The 18,760-nt window shown below is 39.9% G+C and overlaps 1 pseudogene; it reads left to right on the top strand.

Annotated features, from left to right (window-relative positions):
- Window positions 1-2,038: 2,038 nt before the first annotated feature.
- LOC139694459 (5S ribosomal RNA) lies at window positions 2,039-2,163 on the top strand (annotated as a pseudogene).
- The last annotated feature ends 16,597 nt before the right edge of the window (window positions 2,164-18,760 follow it).

Raw genomic sequence — 18,760 nt, forward strand, 5'->3', positions numbered from 1 at the left:
TACTATATATATATATATATATATATATATATATATATATATATATATATATATATATATATATATATATGTATACTAAGTGCTTCGGTCAATAGATGGGGCATTGAAATCTCATTATGTTGGGATAAAAAACCTTTGACTTTCTGATTTAATTCTAGTATTGAATTGACTCCCTTGACTGGCGGTCTGTAAAATGCGCATACATAAATTCTTTTGTATTGACTTCGTCGTTTAAACTTCGGCAATTTACTGCCAATATAGATGATGTTTCCTAGGCATAACGGTTTTTTAATTTTTTAACGAGGATCGTCTTCTTATTAATATTGAATCCGTTATAAAATGTTCCGTTCGATGCTATCTGATATATGTTTAATGAACTATTCCTAACACTGAACCTCATCTCATTCAAAGCTACATCCTTAGGCAAAGAAGTATTTTAAGACCCACTAATTGACCTACCCTTTAATCTAAAAAAGCCCGCATTGCCCAAATATCCTACCCACTACACACCTGGCGGTCTCAAACGTGTAGTGAACACCAGAACGGTTCAGGGGGTTCCTACACGATTGGATCGCCGGATGAAGGTCGACGAAGCTTACCCCGATATCCCTGCGGAAAATACGCCACCGCTGTCCTCCGCTCGACTCCAAACCAGATGTCCACGATAAATCCTCGGGACAAGGCTGCAGATAGTGAGCGTCACATCAACCCTGAAGGAATTCAGAATATCTTCAGATCCCCGGTCGACGGCATCGTTGACTCCAACGTGAGCCACGACAAACAGCCTGGAACACTTCGTACCTGCAGCTACCGCTCCGACCGCCTTCGTCACCTGGGAAACGCCATCCCGTCAGGCGCTGGCTTACACCCTAATGGTCTGCCCTCTCCCGCAATTGGCCTGATGTTACTGCTGCCAATCACTAGAATCACCCGACCGAAGCTCAATCACGATACCCTCCTTGGAGGGTATCTTAGAGCCACGGACTCGTCGGCGTAGGCGTGCATCGCGACAGAAGGCCCAGTGCAAGCCATCCCAATTATATCGAAAATGCAAAATTTATATAAGGGCCAGGTTAAAACAATGACTCTAACAAACTTAATAAATAAAATAATTCCTTGGGCTAAGCGAAGGCTACGTTATGGTGCAAACTGATGTCACTGACCTGCTTTTGGGATTTGTTTTGTTGCAATTGGAATACAATATTTACCGTTCTTCATTTACTCCACATTAAATCGTACTTTATTAGCTTAGTAATAGTGGATTTGGTCCAACTGGCATTTCTTAAATGGGTTGGAGGGTTAGCTGGAGGATGCTGTTGGCTGGGGGAATGAATGCAGTTTTGTCTACAGGAGGGAGTGAGTCGAGTGTTGGCCGTAAATGGACCTAAAATTCTCAGTAGTTTCGAGTTTAACGATTGTCTAGAGCGCATTATTTATTATTAGGTAATCTATTAGATAGGCTTTGCATGTAAAAAACAACGAATGAAATATGCTGTTTCTCCTAACAAAACACAACCCAACATCCTACTCTACAACAAACCGCCTTCATCTCTGTATACTTCCTTTATCCCATACAACATTCCATTATCGATTAATATGCGCTTCCTGCCTCCTCGTCATTTCTCCCATTGCGTCTCGATAGCAAAGTCAATCAAAACTAATGCATGCGTAATTGTTAAATTAGAAAGAGCTGAGGCGTAAATGGAATGAGTATTTTGAAAGTGGATTTAATGCAGCAGAACTGAGAAGCCGACAACGAATAAGATAGCGAGAACATTTAGAGAATACTCCAGGGATCAGCCTGAATATGTCGTATTTGTTATTGACTAGATAAAACATGACGAAATAAAAATCCTTGAAGGCCTTTATAAATACGTAAAATATATCCCATGCATCAGCCAACGACCAATGTATATGAATGTATGCCTATGTAAGTGCGTAACCATAATAAGAAAAAAATATGCTGTAACCATAATCTGTAAGCTGACAATGTGTACAATGAAAGCACTAGCAGTGTAACATACTAGACCGAATAAAAGTAAATTGAACCGTACCACGATGAAAACACTGGTTCTCGTCCGATCGCCAAAGTTAAGCATCGTTAAGCGGGCCCGGATAGTACTTGGATGGGTGACCGCCTGGGAACACCGGGTGCTGTTGGCATTAATTTTTTTCTCTTTTTTGCCGTTTTTGTAAATTTTCATTGTTTTCAACAGTCTTCCACCAATTTGTACCTCATTCTCACAATTTTTGCGAGCAGTTCAAAAAATCATACGTGTTGCTCTTTAATTACTGATATTTGTGGACAATTTTGTCATCAGATTCGTCAATCAATCCACCGCCACTGTATCGAACTGTACTTCCTTCACTGCGTCGCACTTTTAAGTGCTTCGGAGTTTTCAACAATTAAATATTCCCTTGTTTTTTCACGTGCAAACGTTTCCCAATTGCATATCCTGATTTTTTTAAATTCGTCGATGTTTCGTAATTTACGTTACTCAATAAACCATTTTGGTTGGCCCTTTGGAATTACAACCTATTCTTCTACATTAAAAATACGAGGGCTGTTTGGGAACTGATAGAGACCACATGAAGTCGTTTCAAAGATGACTGTGATCTGCACGTTGAGTGCCATGAAAATCGCAATGAATTACACGCTATCCTGCGTCATAAAAATTTTGTTTTGGAGGAGGATAGAAAAGTCAAAAAGGCTAAACTGGTATTGTAACAATTATCCAAAAAGGGAAACTTAATGTGTAAGTTGAATAATAGTTTCTTACATAAATAAATTAGGATATTTTATCAATGTTTTACAGTTTATGAATCAATGATTTGATATGTTTAGCCTGAAGACGATGAATTTGATTGAAACCAGTAATTTATTTATCAAAATCTGGTGGAAAAGTGTTTTATATAACTCATTATTATGTTTGGCAACCATCATATCATGCCTGAAACTGCATACGCAGTTCGTTCTTTTGGAAATTCAAAATTCCGTATGTTTATGCTGTGAATGCAAAGTTAAAAGCGTAAAAAATCTAAAAATATCTTCAGATCATGACAATAGGAACTTTTGAAATTAATTTGATGCATAAGGATGAAATTTAATTACTTATGTTTTTACAGAAAGGGTTGAGGATTTAGTATTTTATTAAGTTCTGAAAGAACATCAATAAGTTAACTCTTTATGGGTATAAATTTGGTCAAGAAATTATTGAGACGTTCATGATTATGCAACTGCTACTTAAATTTAATTAGCTTAAATGTGATTTAATTTGAACCGCTGGGACCTTTACCAGTGTGGATCTGTTCTGGCCTTAACCGACGAATAGCCGCCGGAATCCCATAACGGTTATTTCCGCCCGAGCGCATATGATTTTTCAAAATTTTCATTACACAGGATAGTGTATAATTCATTGCGAAATTCACGGCACTCAATGTGCAGATCACTGTCATCTTTGAAATGACTTTATGTTGTCTCTATTAGCAAAGTAAGCCCTGTATTCATTGCCATGCCGTTTCAAAACCAGATAAAATCAAAGGAAACCTTAATGTTTCGCTGCATTCATGTTATTATAGGTAACCTACTACTTAAGGTATGTTTAGGATGGACACAACCAATATAACTTGTCTTTTGTCTCTCCCATCAAAACACAGCTCAACATCATACTTTACAACAAGCCCCTCTTCATCTCCCTTTACATACTTCCTTCCTCCATCCATTCCGTCCAAAATTCCTATCTTATTTTTTCTCCTTCCTCGTTTTCCACATACTCTCCCCTTTATCACAGCCTTCAACATCCCACTGCTAATTAATATGATTTGAATCAATTATTCGTGTCTCCTTATAATTTCTCCCAGCAATTGCCTCTCTGCCGCAATCATACCTAGCACTTACTCATTTGCTTTCCTTTCTGTCCACTTCACCTTCTCCATTCTTCATCACACCCATATTTCAAAAGGCTCCAATCTACGCCTATTCCCCTAATTCATTGACCATGCTTCCACACCATGCGTAACTACCCGACACATCAAAGTTTTAACGAGTCTTTTCGAAATATCCTCACGCAACGCCACTGTCATCAATCACTCTTTGTTAAAACTTCTATGCCAAACGGAAATCATTTCCCTATAACCCTACTACTTAAAACATTTTGGCCCCTAGCACTTATGATTTGCCAATGAGGGGTCAATGAGGGGCGAGAGGCCAAGGGCATGGAGGGCATCAATGGCACGGCAAATGCTGGCCTCGTTGTGTGACCCAATGATCACTAGACATCGGCTGGCTGGCTACCCTGCAGTATGCATCAGGAAGCGAGATACAACCCTGAAATGCAAACGAGCCCAAATGTGAATCCATTGGTGTGGGAATTATTGGAGTGCATCCACATCGACATCATGTTGCACAGCACACAACCCATGCATAATGCATCCCATCTGATTAATAAATCACACACTTGATTTCTTTAAATTAGGATTAAGGTATAGTTCCTTTAAAGTAATAAAAACATTTATACTAAGGGAAATGTTAAATTATTATTTTACTTATATAAAAGGCACAACAGGCCCCATTTGGTCATCAATTATAAAGATATCTTCAACATTGCTGTGTCCATAAATTGGCCTTCTTTCCCTGGCAAACTACTCCATGATGCATACGTTGATAGGTAAAAGTTGAAGACTTTTTAAATGCACTTCTGATATGTGTAAACTGTTCCACCTGTTCTAGATTTTTCATTATTTCCCATTTTAACGTTAAGCTTTGCCTTTCTCATTCTGGATATCCGCATAACCTTAGTTTTGTTGCGATCATGTGAACTCCTCAAATTGACTGACCCAAATCACAGAAGTACTGCCCAATGCAAACACATTATGGAGTTGACGGCATTGTACTTTAAATTGGAACTTTGCCACACGCAAATGAATAATACGGATGCTTATGAGCAATCGTGTTGGGTTTAATCCCGCACTGCTCCTAGGTGATAGATTGTCGTAAATTCCTCTTTAATTCGTGTACGAAGCCACCCCTGAACGCTATACAAGCGCAGATCCTTTATGATCGATACTCCTAAGATAAAACGGAGAGCATCATTGAAATGTGTGTGATATCTAGCTAAGTACTAGGTGATCTCTACAACCACCTACCAAACCGACCTTCAGGTTGATTACTGTGTTCATAGTTTCTTTTGAATTTCTATGAAAGTACTCAATCGCCTGAGAAGTTTGATCTGGTATATTAGGATTTTTCTTACTCTAAATAATTAATTCCATAAGCAATAAAGCTGTAGCTCCTCTAAGAGAGTGTTTGGGCAGCGGGAGAGAGCAGCAACATTGACAATGATCAGTGAAAAAATAAATATTAGTCATGTGAAATTATTTCAAATAATTAGGATGTTAATAGTCCTTTTAATGCACATACCACGTTGAATGCTAGTGTGTGACAATGATGTTTTGATTAAAGATGACATAAATACAAATATTAAGGATGTACAGGGTTCGTTCGGAAATAAGTGTACTGAGCTCAGGAAAAAAAATGTATTACACTTTTACATATCTTAAGCTAATATTCCTCAAAATAGGACCCTTGTGAGTCGATACACTTGTTCCAGCGGCGTTCCCATTCCTGGAACGCTCCGGCGAAGGCATTATCGGGAACCTCTCGAAGACTCGTCGTAGACCTCTTCTCTGCCCTCCACGAACATCTTGTGCCACCGTAAAGATCATTTTTCTGGACATGGCTTACTCCCCGTAAGCCTGGTTAATCATACCGACAGTTTCGGTAGACGATTTCCCAAGCTTTACCGCAAATTTGATGGAATAACGCTGCTCCAAAAACTGCGGCATCGCGTTCCGTGACGTGGGTCGAGCGTGGAGGTTCGCGTTAACAGAGCTCCTCACTACACCACAGCTCAGAGCCGACTGCCTTTTTCAGCGTCGCTTGCCAACATACCCCTCTCCAATCGCAGCCCGTCAGAGCGGTGCTGGGTGCGCCTGGAGCGGCGCGCCCAGCCCAGGAGTCAGTACACTTATTTTCCGGACGAACCCTGTAGTGTCATACAAATATTGAGGATGTGGTAACCTGAGGTTGGAATGGTATTCACCGATTTATGAACCAAGTCCTGAGTATGCAATCCCTCCCCTATGTGCAGACTCAGCACAGCAGTACATTTCAAAAGCTTCTCAATTATGGTCATGCTCTGTCCTAAAAGGAAACATTCTAAATCAACAAAGCACTATGCTCGATCTTGAAGTCTATTAATTTTTAACTTCTTTACTAAGGGGATAACCCAGCGGACTTTCTGATTGAGATTCAGGTCTTTTTTATCATCTTTCCCTTCCGTAAACCCCATCCCTTTTCTGTATCACCATTAATATACCCCACCTAACTCCATCAAAAGGGTTCACTTAGAAATTTCTTTGATTCTTCTTCTAGGTAACATTGAATTACTACGATTGAATTTTCTCTCGGTGAAATTGTTATTTTCACCGAAGAAATTTGCATCAGGAGATAATAAAGACGATGTAAAGCAAGAGCTGAAATGTCATAATCTGTGTCAAGCTTCAACCTTATATACATTTCGTTTCGTAATCATTCACAAGATAAGTTGATGTTTTATTAATGGTAAATATTTGTTCAAGACCCTACCATGAAATTGATGTGATAGAGATTGGTCTGTAATTAAATGTCCTGGGTACCCTCGATTCGATCCCGCGCCATTTCCCCATCCCTTTTCTGAATCACAATTATTTTGACCCACCAGAATCTAACCTTAACCTACTCTACGTCAGTGTATTCAATTTAAATGTTATGTTTCTTTCCTGTGTTTCTTCCGGCAATTACTCTCAATAGATTTATTTAATCTCTTGTCCCTGCACCTCATCTGAATCTATATTTCCCTTCTCCCATCACTTCTTTTACTTTTCCCTATAGTATCATAACAAGCGACGAAAAGGGTCGGAGAGGAATTTTCACGAATAACGCAAGCTGGGGGAAAACCAAGATCACCAATCCTCAGAGTCTCTACATTTTCAAGAATGGACCGTAAATTTCATGCTTTGAAAAGTAAAGAGTTACTTTGGTGTGCAAGAAGCCTGAAATAAGTTAATACAAATTGGCTCTGTGTGGAGGTGTATGGTGTTTGCATACCAGCCTATTGCACCATAGAAGATTTTTTTCGGAGAAAATAAGCCATAAATATTCAATGAAATGATATGAGATCTTAACGGTCGTTTATTGTTCCTTTAACCATGAAATACATTTTTTCTCAGGTTTTGAATCAACTTAGTCTACTAGCTTACGATGCTCTAATATAAAAGTAAATATCCAGTCAAGAATATATATATATATATATATATATATATATATATATATATATATATATATATATAAGGTACAGTTTACACACTGAAAATGTTCACCAACTATGTCAGGAGCCAGGTGATGTGCTGCTCGTGTCTAGATACCTTGTAAGGGTTTTAAGTTAGGAGAGAAATAAGCACAGACAGGGGGACAAATTTACTCCAAATCTCCCAAAGACATCCAACATGGACTCATAGAGTTTTGCTGGCCAAAGGAATAAGTTGGCGATTTGGTGAGACATGAGTATTTATTGACACATTTAATTCTTCCGAATCCTTCATGGTCTGCATAGATAGTATTCTCCTGGGTAACCATGGAATCAGGGGAGAAGATGCCACTCTTAATTTTAATGGCACTGCAGATCACCCAGCCGTTGATTGAGCTTCGGGGACGCAGAGCGGTCACCCGGGCACCACCCGTCATAGACCCCGGAGCCTCCAGAGCAGTTCCTTCTGCAGCAGTTTCCTCTTCCTTCTCGCCCCGCGGAGCACAACAGACCTGTTCTCCGCCGCGCAGCGCGCCAGGTAGGGCAGCACCTGCCACATACGCCCAACCGCGGGAATCGACTTGTACACCACGTATCCAACCCTGACTGGAAGAGCGACCAGAAGGTGAAAACTATGATTGACACACTGCCTCAAGTGGCTGAAACTGAATGTATCGAACGGCGAAATATTTTATTAGTCGAGGAGTGAATGCTTTACGAAATAGTTATTACTTGCTGTTGCACTGTTCTGGCCTAATTGAGTTTCTGTTAAGGGACTCATTAACTTGTACTAATCCTTGCCAGACACAAAAATATGGTTATTTCATTGCACTAATCCAAGTTTATTTGTTGTGCAAAGTGCCGTTATATTTTGGAAACTTAGGCATAGTTTGAGGTGACCATAGGCATTCCATGTATTTTAAAAAGATTTTTAAAACGAATCATTATTGCCTTACGGCAATATTCATTCTGAAGATGGACCTGCTTCCATTCAAAATGTCCATAAAATGCGGAATAAAGTATCCGAGGCATTGACTCACAATCATGGAAACAAGATTGTTCTCATCTCTTTCTCTCTCTTTCTTTCTCTATGTATTGCATGAATATATACATGCACACACAGATTCTGACACTAACATCTTGCCAAAGGGCGAAATATATTCAAATTTCCATGGATAGATGTTAACAAAAACAATATCCTTGCCATATTGTTGAATTTTTGCAGAATAGCTATTGATTGGACCAGACTATCAGGTAATATATTAAAAGAAATAGTAAGAATGTTACTCTAAGTGCTCCAATCTAGGTTCCATGATTTAGGGGGGAGGGAATGTGTTTTTCTTTTGCGTGAGGGATGAGGGTACGTGAGGAGGCCCCAGAATGCATGCAGCATTAATTGTCAGTTGAAAGGGGAGAAATTGCAGAAGGGGTGAAGAGAGAGTACTTTTGAAAAAATTAGGGATTGGAGTGAGGTATCTCTGGATGCTTTATGGAATCTTACCTTCTTAAAAGGAGTGACTCCTTTGAAGGGGTGGCTGAAGGAGTCCTGGAGGAGGAAAACTGGCCCTACGCTGGAGGACCGGAGCTTGACGGTCTCTCACAGCTCCCGGAGGATGTGGCGCGAAGGGGGGGTTAATATGTTCTACCCTTCTAACATTGAAGGGGGTGGCGTCCCCTCCACCAACATTGCCTGCTCGCCACATCCTCCTTTCCCCTTCATCTTCTCCATCTCCTTCATCGTCTCCTTCATATCCCTCTTCATCCAACTCCTCATAATCCTCCTCTTCATCTTCCTCCTCCTCCCATTCGTCCTCCTCCCATTCCTCCTCCTCCCATTCCTCCTCCTCCCATTCCTCCCCCTCTTCCTCATCGTCTCCTTCATACCCCCCGTCATCCACATCCTCCTCTGCCTCCTCATCCTCCTCCTCCATTGCTTCCTCATCCTCCACATATTCCTCTTTCACCTCCACGTCTCCCTCCTTCGCCTCCACATCTTCCTGCTTCGCCTCCACATATTCCTCCTTCACCGCAACCAATAGTTCAACACTTCCAACTCCTTCTCCCTCCATGTCCTCCATCTCCACCGCTTTTCTGCTACAACCTGCAAAGTCAAAGTAAAAACATTTATTCAAACCCATTGCTCAGCAATAAGGGGCAATCATCCCTTTTGGGAGTTGAATTTTTTTAAAGAAAACATGCATGGCAACCATAAATGCTATTATTTCTACTTATCTCTCTTATAACTGTACGCCTGTATAATATTTTAAATACTTTTAGCATGTAATAAGTAATAATAGAACTGAAATAACTATATATTATAATATTGAGTAGATTTTTATCAAAATTTGTGGAACAACTTATATCTGCTACTTACAGCACAAGGCTCCCATTTTTCTTTATTGTTGAAGAGTCCTTGGTAACAGCTTAGTAACAGCATTTCAATTCCATTGTTGTGAAACGTGCTTCTCTTGTTTATTTACATTTTACACAAGAGATCTTATGCACTGATTTGCACAATAGGGTTTCATGTTTATTTTGTTTACATAATGATATTTATGGTAATCTTTCCAGCATATAAGAAACTAAAATTATTGCGGTAATGGTTGAAGATTATCTCGAGGAGGTTAAAAAATATATTCAGTTCGAGATGTCATTATTCAAGGAGGGTTCATTCATCATTTTCGTTCCATTGTCGTGAAACGTGTTTCTCTTGTTTATTTACTCCAGGATTTTACCCTTAAACCTGAATAACAATAGGTTTAGTCTTACCTTTTGTTCAATTCTTATACAGGACTCACCAAACGACATATCATAAGACCCAGAGTTTCCAAAATGCCATCCACGGATGTTATCTTCTAGCCCTTTATTTTTCATGATCTCAAAAATGTGGAACACCATTTTTCGAAATGGTCCACCCTGCACTATTAGTCCAAATTCATGCAAGGAATACTCGAATATACTATATAATAATAACATGGTAAATCGCGATTCTGTTCCACAACGGCAGAGACCCTTGATTATTGCACGGAAGATCCAACAAAGAGTTGGTGGACATTCCGAGTGAAACAATTAGAAGGCGAAATCCCACACAAAACCAGACCGTTAAAGAATTTATTAAGAAAGTACCTTCAAAGTTTGCGGTTGAACTGGATCCGGAATAAGGCGTAGGTTTCCGATCATTCTCTGGTTATTTCCTCGAAATAAAGATTTTATCATTCCTTAGGTCACTCCTAAATTCAATTTTCTAACACTCGACAGATCAAAGGAAAATTCTGCTCCTAAATTTTGACTATGAAGAGCTTACAAAGTGTTTTTATTTGTCATTCTTTCTGCCTACTTAAATTATTTTAATATCGTCTAACCTGATTTTAATTTCGGCCCCATACTGCACCAATAATATAATGAAAAATATTAAAATGCACACTCTGTTTAGCTAATCGTCTTACTGATTTAAAAATCAGCGTTTAAGTATTCTGTGATCTTAGAATAACTGCCTCTTGAGGGATGATTCTACTACTCCGGACACAAGAGGAAGATCTACTTGGAAACATGTGACCGCCACTCTACTTTGCGAGAGGGAGGGGGCGAGAGGAATCGTCGCCGTGAAAAAGTCGAGTTCTCGGGAAAGATAATCTTTATTAAGGATGGGCCTGCCCCTTATCGGTTCCTCCGTACTTTTTTCAGCCCCGAACTATATGGAAAGATTTATTAAATACTTAAACATGGGAAAAAATATTGCTTATTACGAATGATAAAGTAGCGGAATTAATGGAGATTTCATTTCTTTCAATGATGTTCCACGTGGTCATCGTCAAAAATATTCCTCCGAATTTATCATTTAATTTACTTGTGAAGTTATTTTCGTCTCTTTCGAGTAAAGCCTTTGATAAAGATGAGTAACAAAAATTATCTCGAATAAGAATTGTACTATCCTACGTATCGCTAAAATGTTTTCCTCAGAATTTTAGGGTCTCGAACTGATGAAGACTCCTGATATGCATATACCTTTCCGCTGCTTCGCGAAGTGAATCCAGCCCTTCATTTTCCCGTCTCACTTGAAACAAATATAGTATACCCGCTGTCAGGGTCACTCGTCGCCATTGAGTTAAAGAGATAGTCTAAGTTAGTTGTTTATTTAGGAGTTCATTGACTAGAGCCGGTTGAACAGTTTACCCGTCTCTAAAGTTTTTTAGACCAATATGGGCCACGTACCAGGGGCATAAGACGAAGCATTGGTTAGGCATAGGCGTGTTTAGAAAAGGAAAGAAGTGATGTAAGGGACGTTGAGCAGGGATGTTAAGATAAGGCTTGTTGAAGCATTGATTGATATAATGAGTAATTATGTAGGTCGCGAAAAATGGTTTTTGAGGCGAAATGAATGGTATAGACTGGAGGCTTCGGCATTTGACTGTGGAGAAGGATGAAGTGGACATGAATGGGAATACAAACGGTGAATGGCTTGGCAAGGTGGGGGAGGAGAGGGGTTTTTGGAAGAAATCATAAGGTAGAAAAAATGAATGAATGGCATACTATATTTGTGGGTATTACGGTGTTGAAGGCGTTGTTAAAGGGTGGAGAATGATATGCAAACGGGGAAGGGGAGGGAATAAAATAGTAATGTTGACGAAGAGAGAAGGATGTATGCGAAATTTTAGAGGGACCTACTGTAGCCCTTAATTTCAGATTTTGCATTTTGTATGGGCGATGAAAATAAATAAATTTTGTATGATTTCATTGCTGTATTCATCCAAAACCTACCTTAATCGGCAGAGTGCCATATAATATTGTGTATAATCAGACTCTGCCAAATACCCTGGCGCTTATCTTACAGATACCTTGTACGAGTATATGTAGATGTTCACATGATGGAGAAGTATTTATATACCAACAGAATTCTTATCTCGGAATTCAATCCGAAAAGCACGAAGAAATATTAATGAACACATTTGATTTTTTTGGTAAAAAATTGGAAAAACCACCTCCTCGAAGAAAATGAATGAAAATATTTTGGCGCTAGCTAGACATGAAACATGTACTCAAATAGATTGCTGTCAAAAATTAGGTAAACTCATGTATCCCCATATAATAATATTCGGCGTACATTCCGTGTATGCTTATTAGCGATTGCATCTTCACTAAACCGAAGTTAAGTCTCAAATCTACATGTCGCTTCCCTTTAATCAGTGTGTGTGCTCGTGTTTGATACTCAATGACTGACGTGTATGTGAGCCGTGCCGTGCATTAATATGCTCCTCCTACTATACTTCTCTCGGGGTATAGATTTTCGGTTATCAAACCAAACGGAGGATATGCAAGTTACCGTGCGGTCTACAATTCCTGGAATCAATTGGGCCTGTGAGTGTTCCAAAAATGAAATGTGCTTCTCGTCTTAAACTTCACTTTAGGTCGTGAGACGCGTGGTGCATTATTCACACACCTTTTGTTCCATTACTCGAAGTTAATTCAAGTAAATATCTACGAAAGCTGAAGGAAGAGAGAGAGAGGGTTGCAAAGAGAAATTTCGATGCAAGCAGATTTACTCTTGGGATCTTTGGACTCCGTTCAGAGGTAAGGAAGTGTCGACGCAGCATGTGAAGTGCTCAGCACATGTATATATATCAGATAAATTTTTTGATACGAATCCATGTTTTAGATTTAAGTTTTTAATTAAATATTTAAAACATCAGAAAAAGTAGATCTAGCTAAACATAGTACCCTGTAATTAATACACGGTCGGAATTAGTTTATCGGATTTCCTATAATGATGTGTTCCAAGTATTTCTTAATAGCTTGAAATTCTTCGTATTTTAATTCAAAATCCATTCGTATGAGTTACAAAGAACGATCTAATATGAATATAGATTTTTGGAGACATTGGCTGCATCGAAATTTGAACGGGCGGGGTGTTCGTGGAAATTCCAACGCGCTACTACGAGTTCGGTGTGACCGCAGGCCGCACCCTAATGGAGCATAGTGGGGAACGTACCCTCGCTCTCGAGTGCAGTACGCGTTGTCATTTTACGGTGCCGATTTGATCCTCTACTAGGGTATTTCGATTGAATTTTTCTTCATCGGCTTCCACCTTCACCCCCTCCAAAACACTTCCTTTTTCCAAGCCGCTCGAACCCCGGTCGGTCGACTCGCCGCTGCCTTCCTTGCTTATGGGAATTGCAGTACCCTTTCCCTTGAGCACTCATCTAATGTCCTGTCACCCCATTCTCTTCCACATCCACCACCACCTAGGTTCTACTACCTTCGTCCTTCTCCCAAACTATCTTCCCGCTCTTTCAAAATCGCGCCCTCCTCCCTCTTTCACCCCCTCGCGCCCACCCTCTTCCCCTTGCCCTGTTCCTCACAAAAAGACTAGCAAACAACTTTTAACTTCTTTTAGCCCACGCTTTATTTCTGACTTGTCCTGTTTAGTTCAGAATTACCCCATCGGATTTCCATTAAGTTTGGGATTTGTTAAGGTCTTCTAATTCTCATCTATTATGCAAAATCCATAACTAGGCCTTATAAGGAACGATATGAAACAAATGAAGACTATTAGGCATGTTGCCCGCGTCCAAAATGTAACGACCTGAGGATATTCGAACGCGCGGCGAGTTCGGAGTCACCTCAAAGCTGTTTGGTGCCCTCGTGGCGTGACTTGGAGGCCGCGACCTGGCCTGTGGGATGGGCCGGAGGAAGTGCACGAGGGGTCGTTCTCTTCTTCCGCGGCCCCCATTCAACTCTCGTGACGGCCATTTCGGAGCAACCAACAGTCATCGCCTTCACCCCCCTCCCTTCCCTCCCTCCTGGTCTATGGGCTCCCTCACCGCGACCGGCAGTCTCGCCACTAACTTCGGTGCATTTGGTTGACCCTCCTTCCTCCTCCCCCATCATCCTTACTTCATTCCCTTCTCTAATTTATTTTTGGTTGCCCACTCTTTTCCTCCCATGCGTGGCTCTCCCCTCGATCCTAGTGGCCCTCCTTCTCCCCCAAATGTTCTTCCCACAACACCACTCACCCCTCTATCTGTTCACTCGCCTTCCCTTCTCCTTCATCCCCTCCCGCCCACCCTCTTTTCCTAGCTCTTCCCTATTTAAAGGCGAGCGGGACTCTACAACGTTCTTTTGCCTTTTAGATTTGATCTGTGCTGGAAGCCGTCCGTATCAGTTCGTAAGATTTGAAGTACAGGGTGGTCGTGCACATCACATCCGGGTACGAGAAGGGGCCTTCATCTGTCGAGGAAGATGTAATTCATTTTAGTTGCTTCCATGTCATTCCCGAATTATTAATAGGAAATAGCAATGTTCGCACCACCACGTGTTCATTACGATCAACGCTTCGCGGCGGTAGATACATTTTTAGTTCCATTAAGAAACGAGCAATTCCATATCCCACATCCCTTTGCTCCATCTGAATGTATTTTTCGAACTTAATTTATGTAATTGCATGCCGCTTTAAACGTCGCTAAACTTAAGAACTCATGGAAAAATTTCGTTTTCCGACGGATCTAAGTTTATAATGATTTCTCCAAATCAATTGAAAATATTAGATTACTTACCAGATTTGTAGTTTTTATTATTTCAAATGCTATTCCTGCTGTTTCAGGTGGAACAACTCACTGGCGCACTACTACTCCTCTTATGTTACATTTGTCTCAGCCTAGGCTTTTGTTCATTGAAAATTGTGAAATTCTTTTGTTGCACGTTGTTTATTGCTCGTCTAAATTGTTTTTTTTACATCTACCAATTGTTGTTATTCCTTTTTTCCAATTACAAATGGTCTGTTTTAATTCTACGTAAGTTTTGTCTATTCCGCCAGAAATAACCTCGTTAACATATCGTCGTTGACGCTTATTGAATTGCATATTGCGTTCAGAATAACCACATGGCCAATTATCAAATATGCCATAGTTTGTCTTGCTGGTCCTTGGTAACTTAAAGATTCTCAAGTTAATCAATAGGGATCGAGATGGTGCGGGGGCTAACGTCCTGGCTTCCCACCCAGAGGGCCTGGGTTCAAATCCCGGCGGTGTTGAATATCTTTCAGAGGTGTCTCCATCCCTACTTGAGGTGCTTTGTAGAGGGCACTTTAAGTGAGTATGCCGTCCGTCGGATGGGACTTTAAGCTGCGGATCCTTGGCGCCTTTCGTGAAGAGAAGGCCAATGCCGACGCCGGGTGCAAGAGAAGGCTAATGCCGACTCCACCCTTCATCCTTTCCTGTCCATCCCCTATGGCGCAAATGACCTCAGCTGTCGGTCGCCTCCCCTAAATACTACTTAATAATAATAATGCAAAAGGTAATCGGTAGGTTCTCCCAAATATTGAAGCATTTGATTTATTTTGAGAAATCATTACCCTCTCAGTTCGCAGTAAACATATTTTTTCCTTGATAATGTAGCCAGATTTCTTCCTCAATGGTCATCTAAAAGGTCTTAGCAATTCATCATAGGAATGAGTGTCGGATATTTCCTTTATCTTAAACTCGTGTTGCCAATACTTTCATTTCTGCCTCATCTTTCCAGTCGCTCCATTCTTTCCAGAATTGTATTTTCTCCGATTTTCCAAACAATGTCCTTTTGCAGAATTACTTTCATATTGATGTAAGTGCACCATAACAATCTCATTTAAAGAGCTTTCATAGTTCTACTCGAATTTTACGAATCTAAAGATAATATCCGCAAATTTAAAATTTCAACTGTTCGCCTCAATCCTGCACAATATTTAGCTACCTTCTTTTGTTTCTTCACTGCCGCATTCAACTGCAGCATTGTTGGTTGTCATTACTCATCGGTTCACGACATTCTGCTAATTATTTCCCAATGGGAGGTGACGGACATTTTTTCTGCCTGAATACGGCGCCTCTGTCGCACTCCATCTGCTGTTGTCGACGCATTCAATCCTCCTTGTATCTCGGGCACATATTTCAGCTGCCAATCACCATTCGTGTCGCTGTCCCCGTTAAGACACCATCCATCATATATCCATTTTTATTTGAAAAAATGGATATCAGCACTTGGCGAAACTTTTATTTCCCATGTCAAATATAATTCAAATGACTGGGACACGGTCCTTGGCTATGAACTTCCAACAATTGAGAATAACGCAAATTCAATGGAGCGTATTTTTTCAGTGGAGATATTGGTAGATTATGGTTTACAAAGGATAACGAGGGAATTACATCCGGTGTTGTGGAACAGCCACTGAAGAAAGAATCGCGGATGAAAAAAAAGGTAAGGGTGTGGGGTATAAGCACCATTCTGAATTGGCTGGAGTAATTAAAAAACGTATTAAACGGTTAAAATTGTAATTTTAGCACCGTAAAACGTCACGTTGTTTCCTGCTCGTTAAAATTCTCGTTTTCGTTCGTGTCATTCGATATTAATATAATTTCCATTTGTTTTGTTGTTCATTGTTTCACAAAGTTTTTCATAAACTCGTTCAGACTCACCATTTCAATTAAATGGTGTTGTGGTCAATTTTGATTGTATTAATTAAGGTGCTACTACGTATCTTAAGACTACTAAACTATCACCAGGTTAATTTAAGATTGCTGAATTTTCGAGGATTTATGAGTTGGGGGCGTTTCAATGATGGAATATTCAAATCCCCTCGAGGCCGCTATGTCATGACCTTCGACATCCTATCTTTCAACTTACTCTCCTCTCCCAACAATGACAGTTCCGTAGTTATGGTTGATTATAACGACTTTTTACTTTGGATTCATACACTTTTGAGGGTTGCCGATCCGATGCGACCTTTGGTGGCAAGGGGTTGCAAAACCCTGATTAAACATTGCTTATGAATTTAATACCCTGTCGGGCTAAGCATTGAGTGAACTATACAATCACTAACAAAACAGACCTTAGGGTTGAATACTGTGATTTTTTTGTGGTTTATATCACAGTGGTGCCTAGCACCTAGAATATTTAGTGGTTTATCATGGCGTGGATTGATAAATCTTGTCTATATAATGTATACATTTATCCCTATTTGCTGTAATCCAGTCGTTTAATATGAAACATTTAAATAAAGACTTTTCCTATCTATTAGCGGAGTAATGAAATGTTTAAAACAAATACTCAGCAGCCAGCCATTCATGTTTTAACTGCTAGACACCAACTGCAACCGGTACACTAAATGAACAGGAAGGTAGGTAGATGCCTGTGGTTGAAAAATTTGAATTTCAGCTGATTAAATTGAAATGTGATTCACTGTGCTAAATTATTCAACCTGGAAAAATGGCAAGCGAACACCAATGAGTTTAATGCAATAAGGGAACCATTGTGAAAAATTTGTTAGCGAGTGACCCTAGAAATTGGAATTTAAGACTCGTGAAACCCGAAGAGCCTTATTACTAACTCATAAGACTTAACCTCATTACTGACTCATAAGGATTTTTCCGACACAAGGCTGTGTCGGAAAAAGTGATTGGTAGTTATTGGCAGTGGTGGAAAAAGTGTTGGGGCCGAGCCACTCTTCCTCAATGAGTTCATGTTACTATTAAGATTGTGTGTTGAGCCAAATTATTTCCAATTCAACAAGAAATATTTCAAACACGTGGAAGGATTAGCAAAGGGGACCCCGTCATCACCGCTACTTGCTGACCTGTACAGGGACGAATTGGAAAGAAAAATATTCAGCAGCTCCTTAATTTTTACAAAGAATATTCACTGTTGGTTTCATTAAGTAGATGATATCTTCGCTAAATGAATAGGCACTGAAAGGTAGCTAGAATATTTTATGAACACCCTGAAATCCCAATGCGAAAATATATCGCATGTTAGGAAGAACATAATAATCAATTAAATTTTCAAGATATCAGGGTGCCGAAAAATAGACGGGTCTTTGAATTCGTGTTTTTCCGGAAAACCACCACCACGGGCCGCATCATCTCCTTGATCCCGCCATCACATAACGCACAAGCTTTCCACTTTTTATTTCCAAGGAAACAGACTGTTGGAATGTCCTCTTTTTAAGAGTAATTTTGCTAAAGAACTCAAAACGATTAAAGGTTAAACAATTAAAAATGGCTGCAAAGAAAATTTAATTGAATAAATACTGCAAAGGAAACGTTCCTTTAAAGCACACAATCTTTTGTTCAAACCAATTAATGTGGGGGAAATAGGTTGCAAATGGTGTTAACTCACTTATTATGGATTGATTTCACAAAAAAATAGCCAACCCCTTTCCTAGGGAAAAATTTCGAATAGGCTTTTACAATACAAATTACTGGAAACCATTCTTGAATACTGTCTAAAGACAAAGTAGGAAACAAAAATAAAAGTGGCATTTATAAGTTAACTCGTAAGGGCTGTAACGCTATTTGCATAGGCCAAACGGGGAAATCATTCAAAACACGGACGGAGGAACATAAAAAGTAACTCTTTTAGAAATTGTGACCTCAAGCACTCGTACTTGAGTA

Source organism: Hetaerina americana, unplaced genomic scaffold (genome assembly GCF_022747635.1).
Source record: "Hetaerina americana unplaced genomic scaffold, ioHetAmer1.1.p SCAF_5, whole genome shotgun sequence".
Classification (NCBI taxonomy): Eukaryota; Metazoa; Arthropoda; class Insecta; order Odonata; family Calopterygidae; genus Hetaerina; species Hetaerina americana.